Here is a 22,905-nt window from a genome sequence, read left to right on the forward strand (position 1 = left end):
GTTTCTACATGTACACACCCACATGTGATGTAAGACATTCTACAAAACTGGATTGTTAGAACAGTATCCAGGGAGTTTACCTGTGAGAAGAGTTCTGAGTCCACACTAGGAAACCAGCGCTAGGGAGATGACCTAGTTTGACCCCCCCAGGGCCCATGTAAAAGTCTAGAACACCACCTTGCACTTGTGGTCCCAGAGGTGGGGAGGTGAGGAAGGCAGGGCACGTGGGCTTGTGGGTGCATGGACTTGTGGGCGCATGGGTTAGTGGGTGTGTGGGCCAAACAGTAAGCTCAGGCTCAGCGAGAGAATCTATCTCAAAAAATAAGGTGGCGACCCATTAGAAGACACCTGACATTGACTGTGGGCCTATACATACTCCATGCACTCACACATATGTGTATGTACACACACACATGCATGCATACACACTGCACACACACACACACACGCAAGCACCCTCACACACCCACATATGCATGCACACACACATTTGTGTATGTACACACATGTGTGCACTGGCACACATATACGTGCACACACACAGGCACATACACTGGGGCACACCCACACACACATGCACACACACACACTCACACTCCCAGAAACACATGCACACACACTTAAATGCATGTATGTATGCACACTCATACTCACTCACACTCACACACCCACACTCACACTGACACACACATGCACACAAGCATTCTCACACACACACACATACACACTCGTACTCGCACTCCCACTCCCATACACACACACTTACACATGCATGCATGCATGCACCTTTACCCACCCACCTACATATGCACACACACGGACACACATAGGCACACATGTACCCTCACACATGCACTCACACTTGCACATATGCACATAGACTTATGTACACATGCACAAATGTGAACACCCTCACACACGCATACACACGTGCATGCCCACACATACACACTCATACTCCCACCCACACGCACGCACACATTTACACACTCACATGGACATACACATGCATGCATGCACACATGGGCTCTCACACACCCATACACACTTGTACATGTGTGCACGTGCACATGCACACTTACACACACTCCCAGAGGCTAGGGATGTGGCTCTGTGGCACAGCCAAGACTTAACATGCAAGAAGCTCTGGATTCAATGGGCAGGGGGACAGAAGGCAGGAAGAGAGGAAGTGGGAGAGGGAGGAAGGGATGGAAGTAGGGAGGAAGGAATCAGACAAAGGGAAGAGAAACAATGTAGACATCGTCTTCACCTCAGACCTGCCATGTGTCCTTCGTTTCCTCATTATACTTCCAGCAGGCCCAGGCAGCGAGAGCCCCAGCACCTTGGTCCATCACGGAAGAGCTCCTCCCAAGAGAATTACTCACACCTTGTCACACACCCTAATCACCATTACTGTGTGAATGAGTGGAAAACCAGCCTGAACATTTCCCGTCAGATGACTCAGTTTCCAGAGCGTCCCCTTCAGATGTGACTTTTCATTCACTGGGATTTTCATTCACCTGAGGACCATTTCCTAGCGCCATTACGCGGCAGACATAGGTAAGTAAGGGGAACCACTTCCTATGGTAATAAGACACCTGCATCCTGCCCTCTTCCTGCAAACTCCAGGAGAGGCAGACAAGTTACCAGCCAAGCACAAGGCAGACAGCGCAGTGAGGGCTGCAGTTCTCAACCTGTGGGTCGCAACCCCATGGGGGTAGGGGGTTGGGTGCACATCTCATGTCCTGCCTGTCACATATTTACATTACAATTCATAACAGCAAAGCCGGTGGTGAAGTAGCAATGAGACACCTTTGTGGTTGGTTGGGATCAGTACAGTATGAGGAACTGTGTTTAAGGGCAGCAGCGTTAGAAGGGTGAGGACTCCTGGACTAGACAGCAGGTTCTCACCGCCCAGATTTAGGTGAGAGGGTGCGGGGAGGGGTGCCCCTAAGCACCATGCGTCTCTGCACAAGGAAGCCATGCTGCTGGTCTTCAAAACTGTTTTCACATTTTTCCTATAGTCCCAAATAGCATTCTTTGTGTTTAAAAAATCCTAGCAGCTCTCCCTCTAGGTCTAGCTATTTTTAAATTAAGTTTTTATTAATAATTTAAATTAACAACTATTTTATTAATTCTAAATTTATTTAATAAAATAAATTTCTTACATTTATTTAAAATTAAATTTAAATATTTAAAAAAAACTAATGAGACAGGACTATAAAGCGCTCACGAAGTTAAAATTTGAAAACTATTTCCAGTCGAGGAATTATTCCTTGGGTCCAAGCTGGAGAGAAAGCTCTAAGGAGCTGAGCTACTTTGCTAGCCTGTCTGGTGTTTTCTGAACGTGTGTGGAGATGCCGCCATGCTTCCTGGTGGTGAGAACAATAGGTATTTCATTACGGAAAACTAGAATAATTGAAGAAATCATCTGTGAGCCGAATATTTGCAGAACCGTCTCCTCATTCATTCATGCGCTCCCTTTGCCAGCCGCTCTAAAGACTATAGCCACGGGGGACATAACTCACTGAAGGCCGCGCCTGGCAGACCACAAGGCCCTGAGGTCTCTCCCCAGTACCACAAACGCCACGGTAAAAAGCTAAATTGCATTCCACACCCACTCTGAGTATTTCCATCAGTTGACTGGTCTTATGGAACGTTGCAGGACCGACAAAGCAGACGGCGGCAGAAGAGTACAGCCCACCTCCACCTCTTTTTTTTTTTTTTTTTGGTTCTTTTTTTCGGAGCTGGGGACCGAACCCAGGGCCTTGCGCTTCCCTAGGTAAGCGCTCTACCGCTGAGCTAAATCCCCAGCCCCCCACCTCCACCTCTTAAGCAGCAGCCCGACCCCGAATCCCCAACTTCTCGTGCTTGTGTGTCATCGCCATAGCAATTCAAGCCAAATGTAGCAGGAGGGCTGTTCCTGTGCCTTGACTCCTGCTATGTTGTCCCAAGCTTGTCCCCTGACTCAGCCTCTGGAGAAGCTGGGAATGCAGCAATGGTCACCACAGTCCCTGAAGCTGGCTAGGTACACAGTACTGCTCATATGATCAAATCCTAAAGTTTTCCCTTTTCTGCCCCACCCTGACTGACATTTAATTCTTAGGACACATCTGCATCAAACCGGTTCACTCTTGCTCAGTGGCAGCTCTCTCGACTTTCCCGTTACTTATCAACTCTCCTGACAAACTTCTGTTTCCCACAGTTATGCTGTCACCAGCCATGTAACTACAGATATTCTCACCCACAGTGTCCTGTGCCTGCTCCAGGAAGTTTCCTTTGTGTGAATATCCAGGAGTTCTTGGTCCTAAAGTACAATTAGCACCTTTGGGGGTTTTATATACATGTCATATGCTATTTTGTCTGGTTCCTTGTTGTTCTGGTTTGGTTTGGTTTTGGTTTTCTCCTTATGTGGCCCAGGCTGGTCTTGAACTCCTGTCCTCTGCAAGCCTAACGTCTATGAATGTGGGGATGACAGGTGTGAGTCGTCACAGCAGCTGTCAGTCATCTTTAACTTCTGCTTTTGACTTGAAAAGAGTTCTTCTTAGACTTGCACAGGCATCCTAACAAACATTCTTGGCTCAACCAAACTTCAGGCTTCTGAATTTTCTATAAAATTCATCTTTGCACGTCCCTAAAAACCAGTTTCAACAAAGGAACCTGTTCAGGATCCCCGTCCTTGTTCCTTCCATCATCCCTCTCCTCCACCATCTGCCAAGCAATGTGGTCTCCATGGTCTGGATCCTAGCAGGCCGCCTAGCCAGGCTCTCCACTCCTCCTGTTATACCTCCGTGTAATTTTCTATCCGTTGGTTCCCACGTTGTCCTTCCCTGTACACCTCCATTTGCCCAAACTGTATTTATAGTTGGCCCCCACATCCTCCTCCATACAAGTCACCACTGCAGGGCCTTCCTCAGCTGGAGGGAGGAAACAGCCAGCGCTGCATAACTCTGTTAAAGGACACCTTGCCAGTGTCACAAGATGAGCGCCTGAGACCCCCTAGAATCTCCAGACTCAAAACCAATAGCAGCAGCAAATCCATGGATAGTGGTGTGCCCTGGTGATCCTGAGCTGGGGGTGGAGAGGGGAAGATCTCAAAGTCTCACTGGCAGCCAGCCTAGCCTTGTTAGTAAGCCTCAGACCAGTAGGAGACCCTGTCTCAAAACAAAACAACCCAAGGTGGTGGTAGAAAAACAACAGATCTCTCTGGACTCCCATATACACATATCATGCACACTACACATCACACATACTACACACCACACTTACTACACATCACATACACATAAACACACACACATATATGTATACCATGCACATGCACACACTACACATATATACCACACACATCACATATACTACACACGTATACATACCACACATACTACACACCATACACATACACATATATATACACATACACCATGCACATACACACACACACCACACACACATACACATACCACACATACTACACACCACACACACACACCATCCACAAACACACACACTATACATACACACCACACACACCATGTACAAACACACACACCATGTACATACACACACACACACATACCACACACACACACACACACACACACACACACACACACACGTGTGCACAGTACAGGTAGACTTGCAGCAGGCTAAGACAGCCCTGAGACTCGGCCATCACTTCCTGAGCAGCCCATCCCCAGCACCCTCCCCCACAGCCTGGGCTCACTGCTGTCTGCTGTTAGCAGAGATGCCGGGTGCAGAGCATAAGACAGGGCTTTGCAGAGCAAGCGCCACATATACTGCCACATTGTTTCTAAAGTAGCCAGACAGGCAGCTGCTGTTGTTATTCTCACTATACAGATGAGAAACGTAAAACTCAGGGATGTGAAACAATTTGCCCAAGGTCACCAGACAGCCTGTGTAAGACATGGACAGTACACTGGCTACAGGGAATCAGGTTTTCTGCAATGGGACCTTGCCAAAGGAAAAAAAAATATGTTCAAAATGGCCAGGAGTTTCGTAGACATAGTGCTTCAGGGTAGGGAGGATTGTACCTATAATTATTTATTCCTTAAAACAGTAAGCACATAAAATTATTCTCTATGCTTATCCGCATGCTTAAAATATGGCTCAGCGGTTAAGAGCACTGACTGCTCTTCCAAGAGGTCCTGAGTTCAATTCCCAGCAACCACATAGTGGCTCACAAACATCTGTAATTGGATCCAATGCCCTCTTCTGGTGTGTCTGAAGACAGCTACAGTGTACTTATATTAAATAAATAAATAAATAAATAATAAATAAATAAATAAATAAATATTTCATAATAAAAATGAGAGAACTCTGTAAGCAAAGTTCAGAGATCAGAGACACCTCAGTACTGCGGTTCAAGTGTCAGGGAAATAAGTGTTATGTCATGGACTGAAGGATGACATAGTCAGATAGAAAAGACTTCACCTCTCCAGGGAATTAGGAGAGGTGGGAGGTACCATCACATCCATCTCTGAGGTTAGGCATATGAGTCCCCCCAGCTAGGAAAGGCAGAACATGCAAATGCACCAAGATAAGGAGGCCCCGAGAAACCAGTAACACTGGACCCTGGGTCAGGCTGGCCTCAGGAAGCTAGATTATACAATATATAAATATATTAATATTAGTATCCCCAATACTAATTTATCCTATAAATCGTTGCTCTGAAAAAGGTTAATGTGTATGTGTGCGCGCGCGCGTGTGTGTGTATGTGTGTGTGTCTGTGTATGTGTGTATGTGTGTGTGTCTGTGTCTGTGTGTGTATCCATGCGCGTGCTCACATGCACAAGCCATGATATACATGTCGAGGTCAGAGAACAGTGTGTGGGAACCGGTTCTCTCCTTCCACTACATGGTTTCTGAAGATCAGCTTAGGTCATAGGCTTGGCAGCAAGCGCCCTTAGTGGCTCAGCTCCCATTCGTGTTTTTCAGAACACAAACATGCACACAGTGCACACACAGGGACACCGTGAGGGGGTGAAAAGAACAGAGTCTGAGGATGCCCAGTCTGTCCGTGGACAGGGTCGCCCTATTTCCCCACAGCAAGTATCCAGTAGCAACGAAGCAACACCAACCAGGGAGTCGGGGATTTGGGAGCCCCGTTCCTCAAAATCTCTCCGAGAAAACCTTTTAAAAAGCCTCTCCTGTTCTCCTCTGCCAGGCTGGTTTACTTAGGCTCCCCATCCTTCCATATTAACATGGTGGGAGGCGGGGCTGTGTCTTGCTGAAGGTGCATAGCCGGGCCAAGAATAGAACTCCAGCATCCTGTCTCTCGGCTCACTTCTGGACCATGCTACCTCAGGAAGGAACATTTGAAAATAGTAATCCTCTCCCCTCTGCCACCAGGCTGTGTGCAACCACATGATCCATGAATGAAGCCGCTCAGTGACTCAGCGCTCGGCTGAGTCAGGCCCTGAGTCCTGAGTAGCTGCAAACACACTCCATTTAAATAAGACTGAAACCAGGGTCCTTCCAGCGAGATCACCCAAGGCTCTGGAGGCCGAGTGCCTTCCACGCAATTACATTAGCTGTAACTGCCAAGAAGCTGCTCTCTTTGTGTTCTGTGAACTCTTTCAATTACCGGTCTGGGGGTCTGGCCTGACCGGCTTGACGGACAGACAAGACAGTCAAGTAGATGGAACACGAGAATAAATCAACAATTCAAGATCAGCTCTGCATCTGTCCTTTTCTCCCCTGAGGACAGGGGTTTTCTTCTTCCTCTGAAGGGTAACAACCTCACCTACAGCATGGGGAGGGAGGGCACACTGATAAGCTCCCTAGCCACAAGCCCGTCCATACCCACTGGCTGTGACCACCTGCTCCAGCAGAGAAGCAGCCAGGCTCTAAGCAATGACCCCTGTGACAGATGGTACAGCACAAAGAGAAAAAGGCCAGCCAGAAATATGCCTTCCCACAGAGCGAGGGAGACGGGGTGTTTAAGCAGAAGTCAGGAACAAAGTAACGAAATTCACCAAGTGTATCTGCATCTTCCCCCTCCGGCTATCAGTAGTCTCTTGAATGACAGATGAGTCAAAATCCGGCTCTGTGGACCTCAGGAGTCTGTGTAGCAGGCTGCCATTAGCAGACTGTTAGAAGAAACGATCTTACACAGAAGTGTTGACAGCGAGCCTTCCTGAAGGGCATTACAGAGAACTAGAACAAGTCAGAGCTTCCGTTGAGGGAATGAACTAGAATTTCCAAAGATCATCCAGCCTTGCAAACACACAGAGGACACTGACTGGAAAAATGTCAGTCCTGGGATGGACTTGAAGTGGCAGAAATTAAAAAAAAAAAAAAAAAAAAAAAAAAAATTCATTAGTCATTGCTTGGTTTTGATTCGCCGTCAGGGCAGAGAGATGTAAAAGAGGTGAAAGAAACCGGCACCAACAAAAGAGAGCAGGACTTAGCACGAGCTGGGGCCAGGTATTCTGAAGCACTGTTGTGAGCCAACCCAAAAAGCCTTTTACATTTCTTTCTCCCTCTCTCTCTCTCTCTCTCTTTCATTTTACTTCAAATGAAACAAATGCACAAATTCAGTGCCATCGCCACCGGAAAACAGAACCCAACTATCCAAAACCAAAACATTAAACAAAATCTAACACTGCAGCAATATTACACATAATCACATAAAAGTCCTGAGGCATCCCAGTGTCCAGGGACAGACAGCATGGTTTCTGCTTACAATAAAAAGAACAGCCTGACACCTTACATGACGTGGGTGGGCCCTGGAAGCATGCTGCTTTGTGATTCCTCTTTTATGAGGTTCCTAGAAGAGACATTTCATAAGGACACAAAATAGAAAGGTGGAGAGGGGTGGGGAGGCAATGGGAGTGGCCAGTGGAGACAATGGGAGTGGCCAGTGGAGGGGTGGGGAGACAATGGGCATGGTCAATGGAGGGGTGGAAGACAATGGGCGTGGTCAATGGAGGGGTGGGGAGGTAGTGGGCGTGGTCAATGGAGAGGGTGGGGAGACCATGGGAGTGGCCAGTAGAGAGGTGGGGAGACAATGGGCGTGGTCAATGGAGGGATGGAAGACAATGGGCGTGGTCAATGGAGGGGGCGGGGAGACCATGGGAGTGGCCAGTGGAAGGTGAGGAGACAATGGGCGTGGTAAATGGAGGGGTGGGGAGACAATAGGCGTGGTCAATAGAGAGGGTTGGGGAGATGCAGGATTTCAGAGGAGGAAGAAGAAACAGCGCTGGAGATGGACTGTGGTAGAGGTTACATGATACAGAATATGCTTTCAATGAAACAGTCAATTCCACGTTATATACAGTTTCGTGAAATTGTACGTGTGTGTATGTGTGTGTGTGTGTGTGTGTGTGTGTGTGTGTGTTGGGAGTGCAAATGGGTGAGTGAGGATAACCTTAGGTGTTGTTCCACAGAGCCATCTACTCTAATTTTTCAGACAGGATCTTTCACTGTCCCGGAACTCCTCATGTAGGCTGGCTGGACAGGCGTGCCAATGCACTCCTTTAATCCCAGCACTCCAGAGGCAGAGACAGGGGGATGACAGGGGGATCTCTGCGCTCGAGACCAGCCTGTTTACAGAGTGAGTTCTCTGACAGCTTAGGCTACACAGAGAAACCTTATCTGGGGAGAATGGGGGTGTGTTCAGGGGGAGGGAGTAGGCTGGCTGTCCAGCAAACTCCAGGGGACCACCCATGTCTGCCTCCCCAGCAGCACGATTACAAGCATATGCCACCACACACAATTTTTTAAAATGAGTTCTGGGGGTGGACTCAGGTCCTCGGGCACTTTGCCAACTGAGCCATCTCCCAGCCCTGGAATCTTTTAAAAATTAAAACCAATAAAATAAGGCATGGTGAAGTTAAGAAGCTTAGCCAAGCTGCACTTTGGAAACAAGATGGATTTCAGGCCATAACAGATTCCCCCAGAAGCAGGCCACCTTCCCTAGCACAGGCTGGAGCAGAAGGACAGAGCGGTCCTGAGGAGCAGGACCTCTGGGTCTGCCCTGACTGCAGCCCAGCCTGGCCGTCACCTGCTCCTCACCTGCAGGACAGATGCCTCTCCTCAGACCTTGTCTAGGTCTTCCCACTCTCCGGTGAGTCTCTCCAGGAAGAAGGTCACTTGACATTTTCAAGTTTACCAACATCATGAAGATTCTGAAAATTCTGGACCCTGAAAGCCTCCCTAAATTGGCATGTAACAGAAAACCGTCATCCCAATTACACGGATCTTTTCTCTATGCTAATAATCCATGCTGCACAATGCACCCCCAAAACAAACGTCCATTTTCAGAGACATAAGGCTATTATTCACTGGGTCTTGTCTCTCAAGGTTACCCAGTGCTAACTGTGGAGTGTCACAGCTTTGGAAAGAGTCACTAATACCAAGTGGTAGAGGCCAGAGATGCTGCCAAACATCTTAAAATGCATAGCTTACCCCCACCCCCACCACCAAAGCACCGTGTTCAAAATGTCAACAGGACAGACAATAAAATCCTTTCACTGATACAGATATACAGGTGAGTGTCCCTTATGTGAAACACTTGGGATGAAAGAATTCCAGATTCCAGGTATTTCCAGACTTTGGGTGTCTTCACAGGACTCTGTTGTCTAAGTATCCTTGACTCAAAAGCCCAAAAATACAAAACACCCTGGAATCTAAAATTTTTGAAACTCCATTTTAACACTTTGGGAACATCTGAGATTTCAGATCTTCAGAACAGAAAGACTCTGGATTATTCCTTTATAAATCACCAAGGAAAAGCCACTGCCATACACCCTACGGCCGACAGACAGATCACGGTACCTCCTCAATGTCATTCAGAATTTGCCCCTGTAAGCTTGAACCAACCATTTCTGATGCTAATCTTGAAGTCAGAGTTGCCCCTGCAAACTCCCTGCTCCACTCTACAGCGCTAAGTAACCAGACGGCAGCTATGGTCGCTAAGTGTTCTAACTGCTCATCAAGTGAGCATTAGTTCTAACTGCTTCAAGTGGCTACACACGTGTCTATGTTCACTTAGGTTTAGTCCCGGAAGTGTCAAGGAAGAAACACGTCTACCTTGTCTTGTCCACTCACTGACTAACACTGAACCAGCGAGAAGCAGTTACTAACTTGCAACTAAGTTAACATAAGGTGGAAGGAAGTCCAGCTATAGCCTGAATATGTCTGAGTGTGTGCCCCAGAGGTTGTTAAGAGGTAGTGAGACTTTTTTGTAAGATGGGGCCTAGCATTAAGTCAGCAGACTGTTAGGGTATATATACCCTTGGAGGACATTAACACAGTCTGGCTTCTTGTGCTGCTGACTGATAAGTTTCCCAGGCACTCCCATGGGAGAAGTGGCTGTTGGGACCTCACCAGGGTGTGTACCATGATGTCTGGACATTCAGCCTCCTGGTGTACAACATAAACTTCTTCCCAAGCTTCCCAGCTTTGTGGATATGAATGGAATGACAGGCAGAGTAACCTGCCAAGCTGCTGTAATTCTTGGATAAGAAGAACACCAAATCACTGACCACAGAAACAGGCCTTTGACTCCAATACTCAACTCCTCATAGACGTGGGGTACCTTCTACTCCGCCTACAGGGGGACCGTCATGGAATCACGGTCATCTCCCGTCAATAAGAATCCTCCTTACCTTTCTCAAGAAAAATAACCCAAATCTCAGCAGGACTCCATAAAAGGCTGCCGATCTCTCCCCTGTCTGCTCAGCTGGACTACAGAACTGCCAGACTCGGCGTGCATTATACGAATGGAGACATCACTGGCCTAACTCACCAGGGGAAGAGGGCTTTGTAAACAGGAAACCCCAACTGCAAAGGGCCCATTTATACAGCACAGCTCACTTGAAAACTGCAGCCGTAAGGTTGTTGTTAAACCTCACCAACATGGCCTTCACTTCTGCCCCACCTCATGTGCTATTCATCAGCTCATACCCCATCTTCATTCCTACCTCTAGTTTTCCCACTGGCTAGTCACCCTGCTTCCAACAGGAAACCTACAGGGCCTCAGGGCCCACATCAGGGCCTCGTTCATGGCTTGAATCAAGACTCTCTCACCACATTCCACAACTCCTCTTACTTTACACACAGACCTCTCGTTCACTTTTCTGCTTTAGAATCAGTCTTCAAAGCTCATTTGGATATGCTAAACTTTCAACCAATATCAATAAATCAACAAATAGTAGCTAAGTGCCTAGAATATACTATGTATCCCAGATCTTGAAGGAAACTAAAAAAGAGTCTTTAGTTGCTGCCCCTGAAATGCAAAGACTCATTCATTAAAAATAGCAAGTATCAGAAAACAACTGGCTACTACGTTGCAGCTCTTCATTAGGAAGACCTTTTGTTCAGAAACAAAGATGAGGTCTCTCAGGTCTTATGTCTTGGACTCAATGTCAGAAACAAAGGCACACCATTACCCATGCCCTCCACAGACACCCATGTTTTATATGTAAAAGCATTTTTTATATGTATGCACACTAAGAGGTCTGATCAGTATCTATTTCCCTTTTAACAACAGTGGTAGACAGAACGAATCACAACCACACACTCAGTTCTCTGAATGAGAAAACTGAGGCTTTAGAAAACAGGAGGGTGTCCGGGCAAACCACTGACAGCAAACCTAACCATGGAGAGAGTTCTTGTCAGAGCTTGACCAAGAGCCTCTAATCTCCCCATTTCCCCGGCCACTCCCTGACAATGTTGTGAGAGGCAACCAAGAGAAGCTCAAATGACTAACAGAGGGAAGGCTCCCTGAGTTCTAAAATATGTTTGTCAGAGATCCTTTAGAGAGAATTTGTTCACAGACCCCTCCACTCAGGTTCCTCATAGTGTGAAAAGCCTGGGTTCCAGCTCCCCTAAACCCAAAGTGATGGTCGCACATGGCAAGTGGAGAGGGAGAGTGGAAGAGAATGGATCCAGAGCAAAAAGAGAAAACATGGTTTTTGCTTAAGTATTAACTCTGCTCAGTTATGAACAACTCATCCGTGTGACTAAAATGTACCTTCAGGGATTAGCCAAGTGCCTAAAATACGGTAGATGGTTAATAAATGTTTGCCTGATGGATGAATGAATCCATTTTTTTCCTGAATATCACAAGCCCCTCAAGGGCATAGACCTCTCTTCTGTACATTTGAATCTTTGTTTTTGAGTAGGAAGTCAATAACCCATTGAATTACTCAGCTAGTAGATGAGGAAAGCTTCGTGGGTCGAGGGGGACAGGCAATGCTGGCATTCTCTGCTTTCTTGGATTTCTTGGCATAACTGATCACAAGGCCAAAGTAATGGCTAATGGTGTACCTCACTGAGATCCGGTCTGCACTGATTGAGCAAACCTGACCACCCAGGACAGTCCCTGTGCCCTAGAGTCCACTGAAATTATTCAAATGAACCAATCCATGCTGTTTCCCAGGCCTCCTTCCTCCAGACCAATGTGGGGTACCCCTGTGTGGTCATGAGAAACTGGGCAGTTTGGCCATGTTGTGTTGTCAGACAGACGGCACCCCAAAACAGATCAGTTTGCTGCCAAAAAACCAGAAAGCAATCCGGAGTGTCCCTAAGTGCTGCCTCATGACCTTGGGTTAGCTTGGCTATGAGGTAGCAAACGACTCTGAAGATTTAACGGGGGTCTTATTTATTTCTGTACACACTGCTTGTGAAACTTAATGCCACACACAAAGCAACCTCTTCAAAAGCCAAATTTTACATAGGCAGGAAAACATTGGGTGACATTTTACACTCTGATCAACTATTCAATGAGCCGTTCTGGCTTTAAAAATTGACATTTTAATTAACTTTCCCTGTTGCTATGGCTCTCACAAAGGATCTTAAGGGAGAAAGGGCTTATTTGGGTCATAGCTCCAAGTTACAGTCCCGCATGGCAGGAAAGAACTTGCTACATGACACCCACAATCAAGACCAAAGCAATGGACTAATGTACTCTGACAGTGCCCAGTTGTTTTTTCTTTTTTTCTTTTTTTTTTTTTCCCGGAGCTGGGGACCGAACCCAGGGCCTTGCGGTTGCTAGGCAAGCGCTCTACCACTGAGCTAAATCCCCAACCCCCTCCAGTTGGTTTTTTTAAACAACTCAGGATCCCTGCCCAGAAAATGGTGCCACCCCCCAGTGGGCGGGCTTCCGGTAGGCAGATCTCCCGGTGGGCGGGACTTCCGGTCTTACCACTAATCGAGATAATCAGTGCCTTATTAAGCCATGCTTTCCAGGAGATTCTAGATTGAGTCAAGACGACATGACTAACCATCAAAGGCAATTAAACTCTACTGTTCCCCAGTTTGGCAATTTCCTATCAAATTAAAACTTGTAACGACCCAACAATCACACACTACACTATGTATTTTATCCCACCAAGCTGAAAACTATATCCATACAGAAATCTGTACACATATGCTCATAGCATTTAATTTGCAAGCATCAAAAACTAAAAGCAAAATGTCTTTCAATGGGTGAATGAACAAACAAATTCTGGCTTATCCCTAGAAAGGAGTATTGTTTAACAACAAAAAGGAATAAGCTATTGGTTCATGCAAAAAGTAAGAATGAGGGCACGGACCGACCGAGCACACCGACCATGGCCTCCAAGTGTCCCACGTGTGACAAGACAGTGTACTTCGCCGAGAAGGCAAACTCTCTGGGCAAGGACTGGCACAAATTCTGCCTCAAGTGTGAGCGCTGCAACAAGACACTGACACCCGGCGGCCATGCTGAGCATGATGGGAAACCCTTCTGCCACAAGCCCTGTTATGCCACACTATTTGGACCCAAAGGCATGAATACCGGGGGTGCTGGTTCCTAATCTACGAGAAGCGTCCAACGGAAGCCCCTCAGGTCACTGGCCCCATCGAGGTCCCTGTGGTGCGAACTGAAGAGTGGAAGACCAGCGGGTCCCCCAAGGGTCGCAGCAAAGCCTCTAGTGTCACCACGTTCACTGGGGAGCCCAACATGTGTCCTCGATGCAACAAGAGAGTGTACTTTGCTGAGAAGGTGACCTCCCTGGGCAAGGACTGGCACCGGCCCTGCCTGTGCTGTGAGCGCTGCTCCAAGACACTGACCCCAGGCGGGCATGCTAAGCATGATGGCCAATCCTACTGCCACAAGTCTTGCTATGGAATACTCTTTGGACCCAAAGGAGTGAATACTGGTGCTGTGGGCAGCTATATCTATGACAAGGACCTGGAAGGCACAGTTCAGCCTTAGATCTGCAGATGCTGCCCCTCGGGGTCCCCTATTTGACCCTGAGGGAGAGTGACCTGCTGCCTAGTCCTGCCTCAGTGTGTCTGGCCTGCAATTCCAGCACCTAAGTGGTGGAGAAAGCCCGGCTAGTCCTGGAATTTCAGCTCCCTTGGCCACCTTGCCATGTCCTATGTTGCCCGTGGTTTACTTTCTGTCTGTGTGCCTCCATAGCCCCATGGGTCCTGTGTCCCCATGTCCCTGATAACTCTCCAAGGTGGCTATCCTAAGATATCCCTTTGCCCACACCCACCCACCAGTATTACTTATGCTCTGCTTGCCGGTGATGGCCATGAGCTAGCTCACAGCATTCCCAGGGTGACGGCACCCCTGCAAGGAGCCCTTTGCTGGTTCCCACACTACTCCCTACTTACCCTCACATGGTTCACAGCTATGGAGATTTGCTGCCAATAAATAGTTTGGTTTAAAAAAAATATGAATGAGTCATGTGTCTGTGTGAGTGCACATACACCTGTGCATGCAGGAACATGCATCTACATGTGTGTAAGTGTAAATGTGTGTGTGTGTGTATGTGTGTGTGTGTGTGTGTGTGGAGGCAAGAAGTCAATTTCGGTATCTTCCTCGATTACTCTCTGTGCTGTTTTTGAAAACGGGATCTTTCACAGAGCCCAGTGCTCACTGATTGGACTAAAGTAGCTAGGCTCCACCTCCCCAGTGCTGTGACTACAGCTACACGGCTGCTGTGGCCTTCTTACGTAAATAAACATTAACTGTACTCTGCTACCTGGAAAATTACACACATTGTGTAATTCCATTCATGTAACGTTCTGGAAAAGATATAAACAGGTAAAAAGAGGTAAGAGGTTACCAGGATTCTCAGTAGGAAGTGGGGTGTGGTTGACTACAAAGGGATATACAGGAAAACTTGGGGGTGATAGAATATATGTTACTACAGAGATATATCCAAACCCATAAAGTTGTACTTCACAAAGAGTGAACCTTACATACATAAGGTTTGTAAAAGTTCACCAGGATGTCAGTGGGAGAGAAGGCAGACTGTGACAAAAGAGTCTAATATAACCCAGTGCCAGAAATGAGTTACTATTCTTGGAGTTCCTGGCCAGCGAGGACCCATAGACCCCGAAACATTCTAAGCTATTGGCAATGCTCTTGATTGCTCCCCAGAATATTGACAATAAGACCCAATTGCTGAAGACAGCATAGACTTAAATTACGGATCAAGAGACACCAAGATGTGGTGACCTAAAAGTACCATCCCTGCCCGTTGGCTTTCCTAGTGCTGGAAGGGGCTAGGCAAGAAACCAGAGGAGGAAAGTCATGGTCAACCTTACCCAGCTGAGTGCCTCAGGAGCTATGAACGTTATCTACTTTGTCAAGACACACACGCTGGTGCAACTGTGGCACCAACGTTCTGGGAGTAACCACCCACTTTCTGATGGGATTTAAGACCCACTCCATGAGATGAAACCCACACCTGGTTCTCTTATTGGGACCAAGAACCTGTGGCTCTAACCTACCACTGTTACTCTGCCAGATGGACATAACATTAAACCAACTCCTATGACTTTTCCCCCCATTTTCCCCATAGATTATTACTTTTCTCAGTCCTCATCGGGGAAGCTCCTTTTTGCAGTAGACAGTGATTAACACCTGGTCCGGGAGTTGAGAGTAAGAGACTAGGGACCACTTAGCTCTAAATGAAACATCTATTCACACCACCTCTTCTCAAGGCTCAGAGGTCATGATGAAGGAAGAGGGGAAAGATTTTAATGTCTGGGAGTGATAGGTGACCAGAAGGAAATAGTGTTTTCCCAGTACAACAGGGCAGTTGCACATATACACTCAGTGGTTGTGACAGCATTTGGAAGACTGGCATCGTAAGGAGAGTTGGGCTTGGAATACTACCCTAGCTGGAGAACTATTAGCAATTGATAGGTTCTGGGAGACAGACAGTCAATTTGCTTTATGGATGTGACTCCTCATGGGTGGATTAGGTTCCAGTGAGTGGCAAAACACCCAGGTATATATGGGCAGAACAAATTGGACTTGATGTGTTTTTTTAAAAGAGAAGAAGAGGAAGAAGGAGGAGGAGGAGGAAGAGGAGGAGAGGAAGAAGGAGGAGGAGGAGGAGGAGGAGGAGAAGCAGAAGCAGAAGAGGAAGAGGAAGACATGGGGGAAAGGTGGTGGGGTTGGGAGGAGTGGTCGGCATTGTGAATATAATTAAAATGTATTAAGTTCTCAAAGAACTAATAAAATATAAAAAGAAAATACTCTGACATATTAACCAGGCACAGCGGGCATCCCTGCAGCCTAAGACCAAGCTGGGTAATGAATGCAGTGAGACACTGTCTGAGAAAGAAAAAGAATGTAGCATTATAAACACATGACAAACTTAGTAACCTAGGGATAGATGCCTAAGCACCCTTGGAAGATGTTGCTGTGCTTAGTAACTAGACACCCTGAGGCTTTATACAGGCTGCGCTGTGGTTGGTAAGTTTGTTGCTCACAAAGGCCTAATAGCAATCTTGAACCAGCTTTATATGTATTTGGATACATAAGTAAAACTCTTATCTTCCATAGTGGATGGTCAGGGCAGATTTCTCATGGTTGAATAGACAAAGAAAGAAGGGCAATGTGAGGGCTACAATGAGGAGAAGATTCACAGCACAAACCCACACATAGCTTAATAGAGAGACAGCAAAAGATGCAGAAATAATTCTAAATAAACATGTATACTGGGATTAACACACAAAAGCTGAGTGTCGATCTGAAAATCTAAAATCTCCAACTTTACAAGTGGCAACATGATACCGTAAGTGGGAAATCCAACACAAGGGCTGTCACAGTCAAGACACAAGTGCACTAAAAACCTGGTGTAAAAACTTCAGGCTATACACAAAATGTGCATGTCAAACACATGTAATTTGTGTTTAGACTTAGGGCCCACCTCCAAGACATATTGTTGTTGTTTCAATGAGAATGGCCCCCAGAGGCTCACATGTGACTACTTGGTCCCCAATTGCTGGAACTGTTTTGGGAAAGTGTTTTAGTTAGCGTTTCACTGCTGTGAACAGATACCATGACCAAGGCAACTCTTATGAGGGCAACATTTCATTGGAGCTGGCTTACAGGTTCAGAGGTTCAGTCCATTGTCAAGGTGGAAGCATGGAAGTGTCCAGCCAGACACGGTACAGGAGGACCTGAGAGTTCTACATCTTCGTCTGAAGGCCAATAGGAGAAGACTAGCTTCTAGGCGGCTAGGAGGAATGTCTTACTGCCCACCCCCACAGTGACACACTTCCTCTAGCAAGGATGCACCAACTAATAGTGATGCACCCCTTCCCTGGGCCAAGCACGTTCCAACCACCACAGAAGGATTAGGAGGTACGGCCTTGTTGGCAGAGGTATGCCACTGGGAAGGGATTTGAGGTTTCATTCCCAGTGTCTCTGTCTCGGGCTTGTGTCTCAAGATAGGAGCTCTTAGCTACTGCTCCAGAGCCATACCTGCCTGTCTGCTGCCTGCCATCATAGCCATGAATCCTGACCCTCTGAATCTATAAACCACAATAGACCCTTTCTCCTCTAGGTTGCCTTGGTCATGCTGTCTCTATGCAGCAAGAGAAAAGTAACTAAGACATATATCACTAATTACATGCAAATATTCCAAAGCCCAGAACTCCAAACTCTACAACACTTCTGCCCCAGGCATTTCTGATGAGGGACGTTAACTTGTGTCTTCCTAGCTCTACCCACGGAGAGGCTCACCGGGCAATGTTCAACCCAATATTCAGATCTTGACTTGTCCAGAGAAAAGAACCAGGCTTTTAGGAAAGGCTGATCTAGGGCAAGGCAAGGAAAACACAGGAGACTGCAAAGTCCTCTAGCTCCGGAGAGCAGGGAGGTGTTCAAGCAGCAAAAGAACAGGACAAGTCAACTGGACACGGCAAGTCTTGACGAGGCCCCAGCAGGGCAGTGTGGGTAACAAAATAGCAGTGTAGTGTTGTCATCCAAAGTGTGATATACATTCATACTCTGTACCCATCAAAGCCAATGACTGGATAGAAGACAAGTCTCTCTTTACAGAACAATTCCACACAATATGAGTGGATACGAACTCTTCCTCCTGGAGATGGAGACCAATCCCAGGTGTAAGCTGATTTAGTGACTCATTTCCATAGAACACAATCAGGGGGAAAGCAACATTACAGTAGATAACTGAGCCATGACCTAGGCTAGCACCATGAGCCATGACCTAGGCTAGCACCATGAGCCATGACCTAGGCTAGCACCATGAGCCATGACCTAGGCTAGCACCATGAGCCATGACCTAGGCTAGCACCATGACTTAGGCTAGCACCATGAGCCATGACCTAGGCTAGCACCAGCAGCCATGACCTAGGCTGACCTAGGCTAGCACCAGCAGCCATGACCTAGGCTAGCACCAGCAGCCATGACCTAGGCTAGCACCAGCAGCCATGACCTAGGCTAGCACCATGAGCCATGACCTAGGCTAGCACCATGAGCCATGACCTAGGCTAGCACCAGCAGCCATGACCTAGGCTAGCACCAGCAGCCATGACCTAGGCTAGCACCATGAGCCATGACCTAGGCTAGCACCATGAGCCATGACCTAGGCTAGCACCATGAGCCATGACCAAGGTTAGCACCACTGGATAAGTACCACTGCTACTGCACTGCACCCTGGTGTGTACCCCACCTCTGTGGTATTCACCAAGTCCCTAACCACAGTCTGAACATGAGAAAAACTGACCATACTACACCAATGAACATCCCTTGGGCTGCTGAGAAACCACGGGACAGAGAATAAAACAGTGGAGGACTAAATGAGGGGTGGTATGCTAGATTAAATCCTGGGGAGAGACAGGATATCAGGGTGAAACTGGTGAAATCCAAGAAACACGGAATTTGGTCAATGGTGATGTATCCGTGTCAAGCCTAGAGATGGTGGCTCACGCCTTTAGTCCCAACACTCAGGAGGCAGAGGTAGAGGACAGGCAGGGCTACACACAAAACCTTGCCTCAAATACAAAAACCAAACTTTATTATCTTTGAAGCTTGTCTGCAAATCTGCAGTTACTCCAAATTTAAAAGCTGGCATTAAATGATTTTTTAGGTTGACATTAAACATTTAGTGGTGGGGTTGGGGATTTAGCTCAGTGGTAGAGCGCTTGCCTAGCAAGCACAAGGCCCTGGGTTCAGTCCCCAGCTCCGAAAAAAAGAAAAAAAAAAACATTTAGTGGTATGGACCCACATGACGGTGCTCTTGAGGAACGTGTACAAAGCCCAGGGTTGAATCCTCAATGCTAGAAAAGGCTACCTCTAATCAAGGGGAAAGTCGGCAAGAAAAAGCAACTCAATTAAATTGTATTTCCAACATTTCTTTGTGACAAAATTTAGAACTGTCTTATCAGACACATCTTTTCACAAACATCACTTCCCATCATGTGACCTGAATCTACAAAAGAGTGCTTCTATGGAGGAAGAGGACAGATGACTTCTTGTCATGTGACCTGAATCTACAAAAGGGTGCTTCTATGGAGGAAGAGGATGGATGACTTCCTGCTATCTGAATCTATTGTAATGATGCTTCTACCAAAGAAGAAAACTGATTTCCAGAGCACACTCAAGGTCATCTGCTTCTCTTCCAAAGGTCCACATAGCCCCAGAGGATGTTCTTTCATGAGATGGCTTTCTTTCCTCCCCCATCTCCAGATGAGGCCTCCAGAGTCCTCTGGCCCTTCTACCCGCATGAGAGAGCTTCTAGCCTCTCCCACATCCAGACAAAATGTTTCTTGGAATCATCGCTGTGCATCAACAGATAATATAGCAGTGACGTTCCAATCTACAGTGAAATAACTCCCTGTCTGAGACATATAAACTAATGGGTAGCATTGGGCACTGAACCTTACCATTCAGCTTTAAAGGAGAGGAGAGGAGAGGGGAGGGGAAAGGGGAGGAGGGAGGGAGGGAAGGGAGGAGAGGGGGAGGAGGGGAGGAGAGGGAGGAGAATGTGTGACCACATGCCATGGAGGGCATCAGATGCCCTGGAACTGGAGTTACAGGAGGTTGTGAAGTGCCATTGTGGGTGCTGGGAATTAAGCCTGGGTCCCCTGCAAGATCAGCCAGTGCCTTCAACCTCCGAGCTATCACTCCACTCCCCTACTATTAAGCCATTTGACAGCAGCATTATTTAAAAGAGTGCACTTTGTATGCTATATAAAAATCAACATTGTTTGTTTAAATAACGACTTAAAATTCTAGGAACTCACTGGCTATCCTCTGGAGAAGACAGATACTAGACACATAAATTCTGACCGCTCAATCCCGATCCAAGAAGTAACATTCAAGAAGAGGATGTGTGGCAGCATTACCCGCTCATCCTCTTTACATGGCGGGCAGAGAAGGTGGCTTTGTGAGGTTCAGCAGTCAAAACTAAGAGTGTGGGTTGCAGCAGAGGTGTGGTTTGAGTGTGGCCTCGTGTGTGTGTGTGTGTGTGTGTGTGTGTTGGAAGCACGGTAACCAACATGGCCGTCTTTGCGGGGTGGCCTTTAAGAGGAGCTAGCTCCTGCAGGGTAGTCAGATCATTAGGGGAGCTTCCGCTAAGAGGGTTTATTGCTGGTCACATGGAGTGGGTGCCTAGGGAAGTACATCATTACGAAAAAGGGGTCGAGGACCCTGGGAGAAGGAGACCGGCGGGATCAACTGAGCAGAGATCATGGCAATCACCCAGCCTGCCTGGGTCTGTCCTAGGTCCTCTGCAAGCATGTGGTGGTTACTGCCTGATGTCTTGGGGTAACTCCTGACAGGAGGAGTGGGGGTGCCTCTGACTCTCTGGCCTGCTCTTGAGACCCTCTCCCTCTTACTGGGTCATCTCAGCCAGCCTTCATGGGAGGGTATGTGCCTTGTCTTGTTGTGCTGTGTTTAACTGGTGTCCCTGGGTGGCCTGCTCTTTTCTGGAGGGAGACTGAGGTGGGAGAAGAGTATATTTGGGGGAGAGAGGAAGAGGAAGGGTTGGAGGGAGGACTGATGCAGTGGGGATTATTCTAGGAGAAAAGACCAAATAGAAATAAAATACGAGGGGTTGGGGATTTAGCTCAGTGGTAGAGCACTTGCCTAGCAAGCGCAAGGCCCTGGGTTTGGTCCCCAGCTCCAAGAAAAACGAAAAAAAAAAAAAAAAGAAAGAAAATATGAAATAAAAAGAGGAAGACTGGTCCCACTGTCAGGAGTTACCCCAAGACATCAAGCAATAAGCACAACATGCTTGCAGAGCACCTAGAACAGACCCAGGCAGGCTCTGTGAATGCCGTGATCTCTGCTTAGTTGATCCTGTCTTCTCACTGTGCCAAGCGCTCTCTTCCGCAAGTGCTTTCCATGAGGTCCTCACCAGACCAAGCGGAAACCAGCACCACGCAATACTGTGAATGGAGTAAACCCTTTTTCTTTACAAATTACCCCCTACATTTAGTTCATTGAAGACAGAAAAACGGACAAAGGGCTCAAAGAGCATCCAGCGGTAAGAACATTAAGTGTTTGTGATGCAGGATTGCTCCACACAGCCATTGTCCCAGGGAAGACTCCTCCAGTGAGCCTGCCCTGAGGTTCCGTCTGCCCTGTGGTGGCACCTGATCCTACGGACTGATGTGGACGGGCTCCAGGAGCAGATGTAAGCATGGAAGCCCAAGTATACTTGTACACTCACTGAGTGAGACAGCTGATTTTCTTCTTTTGTACTTTTCGCTACATTGTTTTTGTTTTTTTTTTTCTGGAAAACAAATGGCCATTCTGATTTTTCAAATAGTATAAGCTTACATAGAGACAACATATCGAAACAAGATGAAACTCTTAAGAGGCTATAAACCAGTTTTATTCTTTAGAAGTGTACCCAAGTATGGACCCCTGGAAAGAAGACAGCATTCACTTTGAACATGGAAAGTTCTAAGTACTTACTGTCGGCTTGGTAGGGCTGGGGGTGTCCCATGTATAGTGTCAAAGGACTCTATCAGGAAAATGCTTTATTGCACAGAAAAATCTGTATTTCAGCTTTCCCAAGAAAGACTAGGTTCCAACTGTACCACAAGCCCAGTGTACTGGACGGCAAACACTTCTTCAAGGCAGCCGTTAGCTTGGGTAGGCAGGGGATCGGGAAATGTGATCTTTGGGTTTTCGGGGCTACTTCTGTGATCAGTAAATGGTAGCTTTCGCCTGCTTCTCTCCTTACACAGACACAGCTGTAGAACTGAGAGTCTGACAGTGGTCCTCCGATGGATGAATCAGTGTTTGAGGAACAGGAATTAACTGTCCGAACAACCGGACACAAACAACTGGACACCTGAACCTCCTCACCCAGCCCCCCTTCCTGGCTGCTCTCTGGCTTTAACTGTGCCGCATCCTTCGCCGTTGCTGGCGTGCCTCTGACTACAAGGGAGGGGGAGTTAATTAACCTGTGTTTCATTTCCAAATACTTCTGGGAAAAGACTTGCCACGACCAGCGTTGGAAGACTGAGGATTACAAAAAGGTTTCTAGAACCTATTCTAAAAGTCCTTACCCTATCAAGACTTAAAAATGATAGATCTTTGGAATCACGTGAAATATACTAACATGAGCAAATTTAAAAGGACACACAACTTCAGTTCAATAATTTTATGCCCACATATTTATT

The 22,905-nt window shown here is 47.1% G+C and overlaps 1 protein-coding gene and 1 pseudogene across 6 annotated transcripts in view; one reads left to right on the forward strand and one right to left on the reverse strand.

Moving 5' to 3' along the window:
- Window positions 1–22,905, reverse strand: part of Scn8a (sodium voltage-gated channel alpha subunit 8) — a 174,536-nt gene that overhangs the window by 127,377 nt on the left and 24,254 nt on the right. The gene's annotated exons all lie outside the window — the stretch shown is intronic.
- Window positions 13,584–14,676, forward strand: LOC116883880 (annotated as a pseudogene). Its single transcript, XR_004385801.1, has one exon. The product of XR_004385801.1 is annotated as a cysteine-rich protein 2-like (transcript).

This window comes from Rattus rattus, chromosome 1 (assembly GCF_011064425.1).
Source record: "Rattus rattus isolate New Zealand chromosome 1, Rrattus_CSIRO_v1, whole genome shotgun sequence".
Lineage (NCBI taxonomy): Eukaryota > Metazoa > Chordata > Mammalia > Rodentia > Muridae > Rattus > Rattus rattus.